General features: G+C 44.9%; 1 long non-coding RNA gene across 1 annotated transcript in view; it reads left to right on the forward strand.

Moving 5' to 3' along the window:
- Positions 1-12,400, forward strand: part of LOC148442043 (uncharacterized) — a 59,270-nt gene extending 46,870 nt beyond the window's left edge. Inside the window, exons 2-4 of the long non-coding RNA XR_015875922.1 lie at positions 10,901-10,945; positions 11,941-12,072; positions 12,324-12,400. This is a non-coding gene — a long non-coding RNA (uncharacterized LOC148442043). The remainder of the gene's footprint in view (positions 1-10,900; positions 10,946-11,940; positions 12,073-12,323) is intronic.
- Positions 12,401-12,974: the final 574 nt, after the last annotated feature.

The following is a 12,974-nucleotide window of genomic DNA, read 5'->3' on the forward strand; positions in this document are numbered from 1 at the left end:
TACAAACCCCCCCATAGATTATGGCACAGGTTCTCAAACTCGGTCCTCGGGACCCCAAACCGTGTATGGTTTCCAGGTCTCCTCACAGAATCGCAAGTGAAATAATTAACTCCACCTGTTGATCTTTTAAAATGTGCCAGGGAGTAATTAAAGCACCTGTGCACCTGCTGGATGACCTGGAAAAAGTGAAATGTGTGTGGGTCCTGAGGATTGAGTTTGGGAACCACTGCTCTAGAGCACAGGTTCTCAATTTCGGTCCTCAGGACCCCAACCAGTGCATGTTTTCCAGGTCTCCTCACAAAATCACAAGTGAAATAATTATATCCACCTGTGGATCTTTTAAAATGTCAGTGAGTAATGACTACACCTGTGCTCCTGCTGGGTGACCTGCAAAACGTGAACTGTGTGGGGGTCCTGAGGACCGAGTTTGAGAACCACTGGATTATGGGGATGACGAAGGAAGTGAAGACAGGAGACAGAGGGAATAGAGCGAGCATCTTGCCCCTCAGAGCTTACAGTCTATAGGGGAGGTGAGAGAGAGGGGTGCTGTGGCTATAGCTTCCAGTGGCACGGGAGTGGAGATGGTACTGTAGCTGGTAGACGATGGAGAGAGACACGGTAGGTACTTTAACATGTTCAGCAATGGATGAATTAGTGGAGCTGGTTACGGCTTTGAAGGTGAGGATGAGTATTGGTGACCCTGAGTTGGTTTATGCTGTTTGGGGAAGGGACCATAATAACAGTCCAAATGTCCGCAAAGCAAAGTGTTGAAGACTGTCAGTCACACCCTGACTGCTCATTTAGAAGCTTTTGCTTCTTAACATGGCCATCTGTTTCACAGAAGTGGGAGAGAATAGAAAGGACATATTAAGTATTATTGATCTAGTTGTTGCTTGTACTGCTCACAGCCTACGTAAGATGCACTTATGAATGCGGCAGAGAGAAAGGGACCCAGCAAGCAGGATCACGCATATACAGTACATATCGCTCTAGAGCTCATTCCACAGCGAGCACTTAAGGTGCCTACACACTTGGCGATACTTTACCCGATCTGGCCGATTCCGACGCATCAGAACGACAGATCGTGTCAAATATGTCCTAATCTTGAGTCCCCACTCACCATCACCATGCCGATGCGCGTCCCCGCTGGTCACACATCGCATCTTCAGATCTGCCGTGCTGTAGGGCAGATCTGACAATCTGGGACACGATGCACTGAAAAAAAGGATGCACAATGGATCGTTTGCACATACCCCAAATCATGTGCCAAATCATGTGCCAAATCGTGAGCAGGACTGCCGGGGGCGTTTCAAGGAAAATCGTACACATCGTCGGATCGGCAGCACATCGCCATGTGTGTAGGCACCTTAACAGAGCATGGTTTCCATTTTTCATAGTTGATGCACAGGTGCATTCATTACTGGCTGACGCATTTTAAAAGATCCACATGTAGAGCTAATTATTTCATTAGTGATTCTGTGAGGAAACCTGGAAAACATGCACTGTTAGTGCTCCCTGAGGAACGAGTTTGGGAAGCACTGCTGTAGAGACATGGCAAAGCTGGGCCGGTATTTTCGCTAAACTGTCCTGGTGACAGCTGTTTACCCCAGAGCCTATGGTTGGAGATAGATAAATAGGCCCCATTAGCACTGTGAACTCCATAAATGTGAGTGTACATGTTATTCCTGCAGCTTCCCCATTAACTCTGCTTGTACCTATAGTTCTGCAGACATTAATGCTCATCTGCATTGGCTCCGTCTCCTCATGGGATTAAATATGGCGCTTAGCTGCGGTGAGAGGGTTAGGACCTCATTTTAAAAGAAGCTGCATTAAGATTTCCTTTAAGCCATTTATTTTTACCTCAGAGTTATGAATTTATGGCGCTGGAAACGCTCCTCGGTGAGTTATGTGGACGTTTAGCTCATGTGCATTGTTTTGGGAAGAATTACGGCATTCCTCAGCGAGGTTACCCCTCTTCTACTGATTGCTGCACATGCGTTGCCAATTTTAAATGAATGCTGCGAGGAAGATTTCAGACACGCTCACCCGTCGCATCTACCACTCAAGCCTTGTTTTGTCACCGCTATCAATAACATTTATTAAAACGCCAAAAGAGCCGTATTATTTAGATTGGACATGATTACAAATTATGCTTTCCATTAAAGGGGACGCTGGCTGGCGAGAGACCGCAGAACGGGTCATTTGTTGCAGCATTGGTAATTGTGTTTTATTGACTTTTGGGAAAGGTTGTTAAAGCCATCTACGTGACGGTACCGCTAGGTAACGGCTCGTGTCGCATTTATATGATCACCTTCAGTCCCAGTGCTGAGAAATGATAAGCCCCACAAAAAGCGATCAGATTTTAATTGGCCGTCTACGTCGGATCATATTGACACCCACTCGCCAAAGTACGTCGACAATACTCTGAATTTTTTTTTTACTCCAGTAGTTTGCGTGGAAAAGCCTCTGTTTGTCCCCGTTAATCTGTCTTTCTAATCTGCGCAGTATAAATTCCGCAGTGCGGCGCTGGACGCTCTCTCGCAGCGCTGGTGCAGAATGGTTGCAGGGTGTTTAGCTCCCGTGTTTTGGTCAAACATGTTCCTGTGAAAGCAGATGCAGAAACTGCTAAATAAAGCTATAATAAACGCGGCACAATTTAACTAATTTTTACAACGTTTGTACAGATTACCGTCACAGACGATTTACTTGTGCAAGCAGCTGAAGCTTCTTAATTTACTGTAAGCCGGCTAAATCAAATGTACATAGCAACGCAGCGTGTTTAATATTTAGATCAGTGGCTTTGCTCAGCAGATTTCCCCGCGTTCAGGACAGAAACAAGCAGCGCGTCGCAGACACGTTATCGGGAGAACCACAGATTTTAATCGAGGACTTCTCAGAGAATAGGCCCCTGTCCAAACACACAGAAATCTGTTGGACGCTATTAAGTTTTAGAGCAATTACAAAGCTGTTAAAAGGGGAGAGAATGACTGGAGCCAATTCATTTTAGTCATGATATCACGTACGAGTAACGTATTAAATAAAAAAAAAAACTAAAAAAAACTAAACAATGCCAAATGGATTTGGCTGAGATCAAAAGCCGAATCTAGGCATAGTCTTTCATCTTCAGCGTTCCATTTCCAGAGAGTGTGACCTTCCTCAGACATCTATTACGGCTTCCCTTTGATCTTAACCTTGCATTTTTTTGTGAAAAGAGGGGCAAGCAATGTTATTATTTAAAAAAAAATTTTTTTTACATAGACAATCGCATTATTGTGCTTTAAAGCACTTTTATCGGTTTGTGAGTAAACAGAATTGTCTGATAAATGGGGAAGGGGAGAAAAAAAAAAGCCTTTGTTTAAGAAAACGATATTGTGTATCAAGGGGTCACCTACAGAAGATCCATTAAATCTCTGCTTAACCGTTAAAAACAAAAACAGCTGGTAATAACTTGTACATATATAACGGAGGTTAGGAATAGAGTTAGGAATAGAGCCGACGATAGAGGGGTTACTAAAGTTAAAAATGTTTGTTTACAGTTATAGGCAGATGCGATAGGACGTTGGGTTAGGGGCGAGTTAGGGAGCGGTGTAGAGAATCTACTGTGGTAAAATCTGCCTCTTTTGAATTGATCTCCCACCCTCCCTACCCTCTTGTGTCTTGTGTCGGCTTTATTTCATTGGCAGGGAAAGACCGGCAATATTGAAGTGTCCATCTTGCAGCAGTAATAGCGGTGCGCACCCCTTCAATGCACTGATAGGCTGATTTCACCCTATTGGGGTCAGCGGCACCTCTCGACCGAGCAGGATGAATGGTGCATTGGCATGGGTGTTGGGGCCGCATCACTTGCTCTGAAAGGGATAGTTGGCCCATTGCAAGTTTTTAAGATCACCCTACCCTTGTCTGGGATAGTTGGCCCTCACATGTTGTGATTTACTTCCGGCCTAAGACAAGTGGACGCGGGTTAGTTGCCGTTCTTTCTCCTGCCACCATGTCTACCTTTGTAACCAAATAAAGCTGACCAATTAATTTAAACGGCATAACTTGGTCTCCTGTGTTTATTTTAGTTAAGTTTAGTTTAAGTTTATGGGTCACATCTATCATCTGACGATAGAAGTTTAATAGATACAGAGAAAAGTGACTTTTACCTGATTCTGACAAACACTTCAGTACACTTTAAATGATTGCCACAGATGGGTGTAGTGTGAAAAGTCTACATTCAGGCCCAAAGTCATCAATTACATTTAATGTGTCAAAACCAGAATGGTTCTTTTTTGTGCATATTTTAGCTTAAACCTGACTAAGGGCCTGATTCAGAGCCGGACGCTATTTGCGCTCGCTCGTCCAGAAAATAGGGGTGGCTATTCAAATGAACCGTTCGCTGTTTGCGGTCTGTTGACGCCTCTAGGTCTGAACGAGCGAACAAAACTTGCGGTCGTTTTTTGGGAAACTACGCCCCCTGGCCGCTCGCATCCTACGTCATGTCCGCTATTTATTACATTAATCGAGTACATCGAACAGGGTATGAGCTGCTCGCTATTCTTGTGGTTGGTTTTTGCTACCACAATTTTGCGAGCAGTTCTGGCTTAAAAAAAAAACGTGACGTGGTCAATGACGCTGATGTTTTAAATATGCACACCCATAAAACGCCCGTTTTGACCTTTAAGCACGCCTGCGATCGGATCTCCACTCCCCGTTTTCAAGCACCTTCCCCTGTTACCACCCACATACGCCTCATTCTGTCACTCAAATTAGCAGGCATTCGCTATTTTGCGAGCACATGAATTTCGGCCGCACTGACTGGTTCGCGCTTGCGTATAACGATCCGTACGCATGCGCAGTGGGGCAAACCTCGCTCGGAGCGAATGAGCGGCCGCTTACGAGTGGCTCTGAATCAGGCCCTAAATTTTCTGTCAACATTCTGGTGTTGACGTGTTAAATGTCGACATTATTAACATGACATTCTGACCGGATCCTGTAGCCGGCTTGCAAAGTGTATATATGAGCAGCGTACACAATGGACAAGCTCAGTAGTTATTGGAAAACGTCCCTTTGCCTTTATTGTGTATGGAGGTGCCTTGTTGCAATTTAAAGAATAGATAATAGGGATTTCAGAAACCAACACAAAAACAGTCATAAACTACATTGGAGCTGACAGGAGAAGCCGGACCCTCAGTTACTCACAACTGGACTTTGTGGACAGTGGGCCTGATTCAGACACGGTCGCTAAGCTGCGCTCGCTCAGGGTGATTATCGCACATCTGCGTATGCGCAAACCAGTCACTGCGGCCGGGAATCATGCGCTCGTAGTACACAGACTGGACGCTACTTTGAGAGACAGCGCTGTTTGTGGGTGGTGACAGGAGAAGGTGCTTGTGAACGGGGGAGTAGATGTGCGAACGCAACCGTGTCTGAGCGTCAAAACGAAGTTTAATGGGTGTGTATAATTAGCAAAGTAGCGTCATTGAACACGTCACTTGGTTGAACTGATCGCAGTGCTTGCGGTGGGGTAAATGTTACCTCAAGGGCTGCGAGCAGCTGCGATGGCTCTTGATGTTACCGATTAATCAGACACTTCCCGGTGATGGCGTGTGCTAAGAGAGAAACGTGGACGTCTTTATACTCCTGCGTACACTCACTGCCGTCGCCCTCTAAGACATAGAGGGCGTCCTTACGCCACACAGTGTGATCGCGGAATTTGCACACCCGGCCCCTTTTGGCAGCGAGCGATTGCGGCTTAGAGACCGGGTCTGAATCTGGCTCATAGTGTAAATGTTCTGATTCAGCATTGATATAGGCCTGATTCAGAGATGGTTAGGGATTTACGCTCGCAGACTGCCCCACACTGCGTTTGAGGGTGGGAGCGGGGGGGGGGCGGCTGGTCAATGAAGACCAATAAATATTATATATAAGATTTGTCGCTCTATGGCGTTGTTGCGTTATCACTATGGTCTAATAACTTACTTTTTCTATACTAAATAAATATGTAAGATTTGATAGCGTTACCGTGAGAGCTGTGGAAGATATTCGCCACTTCTTTCATATATCTATCTATCTATCTATCTATCTATCTATCTATCTATCTATCTATCATCTATCTCATATCTATCTCATAACTATCTATCTATCTGTCTATCTCATATCTATCTCATAACTATCTATCTATCTCATATCTATCTCATAACTATCTCATAACTATCTATCTATCTATCTATCTATCTATCTATCTATCTATCTATCTATCTCATATCTATCTCATAACTATCTATCTCATATCTATCTATCTATCTATCTATCTATCTATCTATCTATCTATCTATCTCATATCTATCTATCTATCTATCTCATATCTATCTCATAACTATCTATCTATCTCATATCTATCTCATATCTATCTATCTCATATCTATCTATCTCATATCTATCTCATATCTATCTATCTCATATCTATCTCATATCTATCTCATAACTATCTATCTATCTATCTCATATCTATCTATCTATCTATCTATCTATCTCATATCTATCTATCTATCTATCTATCTATCTATCTATCTCGCTCTCTCTCCTATCTATCTATCTCATATCTATCTCATATCTATCTATCTCATATCTATCTCATATCTATCTCATAACTATCTCATAACTATCTATCTATCTATCTATCTATCTATCTATCTATCTATCTATCTATCTATCTCATATCTATCTCATATCTATCTCATATCTATCTATCTATCTATCTCATATCTATCTCATAACTATCTATCTATCTATCTATCTCATATCTATCTCATATCTATCTCATAACTATCTATCTATCTCATATCTATCTATCTCATATCTATCTATCTCATATCTATCTATCTCATATCTATCTATCTATCTATCTATCTATCTATCTATCTATCTCATATCTATCTATCTCTCTCTCTCTCTCTCGTATCTATCTATCTATCTATCTATCTATCTATCTATCTATCTATCTATCTATCTATCTATCTCATATCTATCTCATATCTATCTATCTCATATCTATCTCATAACTATCTATCTATCTATCTATCTATCTATCTATCTATCTGTCTATCTATCTATCACATGTCATGTTTGGGGTGAAATAAGTAAAAAGTGTGGGAAAATGAGTAAAAAATGACCTATTTAGGAAATGGATGAAAACACCTTTCTCTACAGATTAAGGCCCCCTATTTACCAACGATGGCAAACACTAGCGGACTTTTTCGTTTAGTATTCACTGGTATTTACCAATACTTACCTCTCTGTTAAGTTCAGCGAAATCCTCAGCGGGGTCCTCCGCTGGACTGCTGGCAGCCTAACGCTGCCAGAGACGGGGCTCCGGCGTTATGCGCATGCGCAACAGTACATCCCGGCAGTGCCTGGAAGTCTTCGCTGAAGCTGGGAAGGCAGCGCTGGGTCCCCATTGCCAGCAATGGGGTCCGCATCGCTCTCGCCATCTAAAATAGCGATGATGTGAGAAACAGCTTTAATCTTAGATTGTTAAATGCAGAAATGAGGATATAACCACTTTAGTGAGCGCTAAAGGGCATATGACAGTCCCGGGGTCCCCTCTCTCTCAGGACACATGTAATACAGACAGTCCCGGTGTCCACTCACTCTCAGGACACATGTAATACAGACAGTCCCGGTGTCCCCTCACTCTCAGGACTCATGTAATACAGACAGTCCCGGTGTCCCCTCACTCTCAGGACACATGTTATACAGACAGTCCTGGGGTCCCCTCTCTCTCATGACACATGTAATACAGACAGTCCTGGGGTCCCCTCTCTCTCATGACACATGTAATACAGACAGTCCCGGTGTCCCCTCACTCTCAGGACACATGTAATACAGACAGTCCCGGGGTCCCCTCTCTCTCTGGACACAAGTTATACAGACAGTCCTCGGGTCCCCTCTCTCTCATGACACATGTAATACAGACAGTCCCGGGGTCCCCTCACTCTCAGGACACATGTATTACAGACAGTCCCGGGGTCCCCTCACTCTCAGGACACATGTAATACAGACAGTCCCGTGTCCCCTCACTCTCAGGACACATGTAATACAGACAGTTCCGGGGTCCCCTCTCTCTCAGGACACAAGTCATACAGACAGTCCTGGGGTCCCCTCTCTCTCATGACACATGTATTACAGACAGTCCCGGTGTCCCCTCTCTCTCAGGACACATGTAATACAGACAGTCCCCGTGTCCCCTCACTCTCAGGACACATGTAGTACAGACAGTCCCAGGGTCCCCTCACTCTCAGGACACATGTAGTACAGACAGTCCCAGGGTCCCCTCACTCTCAGGACACATGTAATACAGACAGTCCCGGTATACCCACACTCTCAGGACACATGTAATGCAGACAGTTCCGGTATCCCCTCTCTCTCAGGACACATGTAATACAGACAGTCCCCGTGTCCCCTCACTCTCAGGACACATGTATTACAGACAGTCCCGGGGTCCCCTCTCTCTCAGGACACATGTAATACAGACAGTCCCCGTGTCCCCTCACTCTCAGGACACATGTAGTACAGACAGTCCCAGGGTCCCCTCACTCTCAGGACACATGTAATACAGACAGTCCCGGTGTCCCCTCACTCTCAGGACACATGTAATACAGACAGTCCCGGTGTCCCCTCACTCTCAGGACACATGTAATACAGACAGTCCCGGGCGTTCCCTCACTCTCAGGACGCATGTAATACAGACAGTCCCGGGGTCCCCTCACTCTCAGGACGCATGTAATACAGACAGTCCGGGGGTCCCCTCACTCTCAGGACACATGTAATACAGACAGTCCCGGGCGTTCCCTCACTCTCAGGGCACATGTAATACAGACAGTTCCGGTGTCCCCTCACTCTCAGGACACATGTAATACAGACAGTCCGGGGGTCCCCTCACTCTCAGGACACATGTAATGCAGACAGTTCCGGTATCCCCTCACTCTCAGGACACATGTCATACAGACAGTCCCGGGGTCCCCTCACTCTCAGGACACATGTCATACAGACAGTCCCGGTGTCCCCTCACTCTCAGGACACATGTAATACAGACAGTCCCGGTGTCCCCTCACTCTCAGGACACATGTAATACAGACAGTCCCGGTGTCCCCTCACTCTCAAGACACATGTAATACAGGCAGTCCCGGTGTCCCCTCACTCTCAGGACACATGTAATACAGACAGTCCCGGTGTCCCCTCACTCTCAAGACACATGTAATACAGGCAGTCCCGGTGTCCCCTCACTCTCAGGACACATGTAATACAGACAGTCCCGGTGTCCCCTCACTCTCAGGACACATGTAATACAGACAGTCCCTGTGTTCCCTCACTCTCAGGACACATGTAATACAGACAGTCCCGGTGTCCCCTCACTCTCAGGACACATGTAATACAGACAGTCCCGGTGTCCCCTCACTCTCAGGTCACATGTAATACAGACAGTCCCGGTGTCCCCTCACTCTCAGGACACATGTAATACAGACAGTCCCTGTGTCCCCTCACTCTCAGGACACATGTAATACAGACAGTCCCGGGGTCCCCTCACTCTCAGGACACATGTAATACAGACAGTCCCGGGGGCCCCTCACTCTCAGGACACATGTAATACAGACAGTCCCGGGGGCCCCTCACTCTCAGGACACATGTAATACAGACAGTCCCGGTGTCCCCTCACTCTCAGGACACATGTAATACAGACAGTCCCGGTGTCCCCTCACTCTCAGGACACATGTCATACAGACAGCCAGTATATGTTAGACATTATTTGGTGTCAGTTCTCAGGTCCTGGTATGTTGCTTTTCCTGTACTGTTTTATGATCTCTTATCTTTCATTTTAATTTTTTTTATGAAAAGAAACCATATTTTATGTTACAAAACTTATCATATTAGATCATACTCAGCATCATTTTCACAGGGCGCAGACCCTGAATCCTTCCCCCTGTACTGTCCTGTATCCGCAGAATTAGTGATTATGAATGATGGTAATAAACCTTCCAGACATCTTCTACTAACTCTGATCCTCCAGATGTCTCATCGCCTTTGTTTAGCGGCTTCAGTTTGTCCCATGTCCGCTCCGAGCAGTATGAAGAGACGAGCGGATCCGTATTACCGCTCTTTGTGCTGAATCAATATTTACAGCTCGGCTGTAGTTTAATTATTTTAATTCAAACTGTTATTAGTTACAATGTGGTGACTGTAAATGTAATTATGTGGTGTTTTTTTTTTTCTTTTTTTAATATCGAAACATGCATCAGATCACTGACTCGCCAGTTCATTTAATTGCAACCCTTGGAACTTGATCACGTCAGAGTTCTCCTTTAGTTAATTTAGTTGTTCACAGTTGTGATAGTGGCGTAATGTGGGAAGATTGGGACGGTTTAATCAATTCGATTCTATATAGTGTCCTCATTCATTTATATTTTTATGACAAGTTCTCCTTTAGCTTACTTTTAAAAAGAAACGGTGACATATTATGAAGTATATATTATATACGTGGATGACTTTGCATATTGTAAGGGGTATTATGTCTGTATACAGAGGTCACCTGCCTGGCATCACCACATTAGGACTGAGCCAATCAGTAATAATGCCACATTTACATGGTAATATTCGCTCTCTATTAGTCTTTTTGGGTTGATCCACCTCTGTGGTGTCACTAACACGGGCAGACTTTTTGTGTTGCGCACACACGCACATCGTACCCAGCGCGCAGACTGGCAGAGCCATTTTTATGTTGTTTTTGGAGTAACAGTATGTATTTTTTTTTGTGTATTTTTTTAATGTGTTTTTTTTATTTTATTTAATTTCTGGTAGAGATAACGTCGCTCTCTTCCCGTCCAAATATTACCGCCTGTTTTCCCATTCCCTCTCCCCCCAGGCATGCAAGGAGAATTTTCGTCTGGATGGCAGCAATTCAGAAATGGTGGGTATCCCGTTGCTGAGATGTCCCCTATCATGCTAGTTACCAGCCAGCCTGACTGCTATTGCCCAGTGCGATAATAGCTTACTTCTGCTTTACACACTTATTTCCCGACTGGAGTCACCTGGGCTGAGCTGAGTTAAAAAAGCAAAGTGAAAGGAATACAGGTTGTGTATACTGCACTATATATATCCACCATTGCTCCTTTAGTATCTCTGCAGCGGGTGGCCATGTTAGGGGGAGGGGCTTCTCTGCCAGCACAGACACAGAGTGACTGACCTCTTGATGGATATGCTCCGCGTGGATTGGCTGGTCCAGTCACAGGGCCAGTGATGTCACAGCAGCTTAAATGGATGAGACATCCTCATCTTTTTGATGTGAATAAAGTCCTGTGGCTGTGGGGTTATCTTCAGCTGCCTGTAATGGAGGGGGGGGGGAGAATATTCATTACCTGCAATTGTTTGTCAGGGTAACATTGAACAGTGCATTTTACCATCTTTTTCTTTTATTTCTGGACATTTTAGAATTGCAATGTAGGGCTTAGGGTTGTTTTAGCAACTGGAGATGAAGGCCTAGGTCAGTGTTGGCTAACCTTGACACTCCAGCTGTTGTGGAACAATATATCCCAGCATGCCCTGCCACAGTTTTAGAATGCCCTAATAGCAAAACTGTAGCAGTGCATGCTGGGTTATGTAGTTCCATAACAGCTGGAGTGTCAAGGTTAGCCAACACTGGCCTAGGTTATGCATTTGGAAAATATAAGGGAAAAGTAGAAACAGTGTTGTTACAATTAGTTATACAAGGTGTCACTTAGCCTAAGTGTAAGGACGGAGGAGAGCACAGATGACACAGATTTCTATCGGGATCTAATGATAAATAAGTTCTTTATTCCCTGTGTTTGGTTTGATCGCCTGATAGCTAATTTAATCTATAAGAACCTGGCACGGCTAAGAGGTTTATTGGTTCACACGTAATCTTCATGTCTGTGTGTTTTGCAGGACTCACCGCCGCGGCTATGGCCGAGGCGATGAAGCTTCAGAAGATGAAGTTGATGGCAATAAACAGTCTTCACGGGAGCGGCAGTCAGAACGGAACGGAGTCCGAAAACGAGGAGCTCAACTCCAATGCAGGTAAAGGATGAAACGCCATCGGCGCCTGTTTCATTGTCCAGCCAGCAAATGCCCCTGAGCAGTCACAACAGATTAGGGGACGCGTGGGCAGATGTTCTCCGTTGATAGAAGCCTTCAGGTCCTAATTGTTGTTGTTCTAGAAGCAGTCACTCAAAATGCTAAAATATTTCTGTTTTGTGGAAAAACTCTTCAGTCCTATCACTTCCAATTATTTACTGACGTCCTCCTTACTTTCCACTTAACCCCTCCAGATGCCGGTGGCCGAAGCGTTTCAAAGTGCTGATGATGCTATTGATGAGCAAAGGGTTAATAAGAGCTTTCACCCACCAGATGTAAATGGTTTGTCTGGCTGAGCAGTGGGAGGGCCGGGGCTGAAATGGTCACTAGCTCACTTCCCATGAGCATTGTCTGCCTCCCGTATACGGTATGTGGGTAACGGGATCACAGTGATCGCCATACGGTGCTCCTGGCTGATTTGTTAAAACATTTAGGGGTCTAGTAACTAAGCAGCGTTAGGAGACAGAGTGAAAAGTGATAAAGTGCCAGCCAATCAGCTCCCAACTGTCATTTTTCAAACACAGCCTGTGAGATGACAGTTGGGAGCTGATTGGCTGGCACCTTATCACTTTCTTATCACTTTTCACTCTGTCTCCTAACACTGCTTAGTTACTAGACCCCTGAATCTTTTAAAGAACCTGTGTCCACCATAGCGTCCAGGTGCAACCAACATTATCAGGAATCTGAGAAGATGATCATTCCAAGTACGTTCATTTCCCGTGGTAGCAGAGGGCGCAACTGGTATGTGGGCGACTGCTCTGTGCGCTGCGGGCGTCTGTCTCCCTCTATTTGCTTTTGACAGATTGTGGTTATTTTGCGCCGCACGTGGGATCCGTTACACACTG

Source organism: Taudactylus pleione, unplaced genomic scaffold (genome assembly GCF_031769625.1).
Source record: "Taudactylus pleione unplaced genomic scaffold, aTauple2 ptg001639l, whole genome shotgun sequence".
Classification (NCBI taxonomy): domain Eukaryota; kingdom Metazoa; phylum Chordata; class Amphibia; order Anura; family Myobatrachidae; genus Taudactylus; species Taudactylus pleione.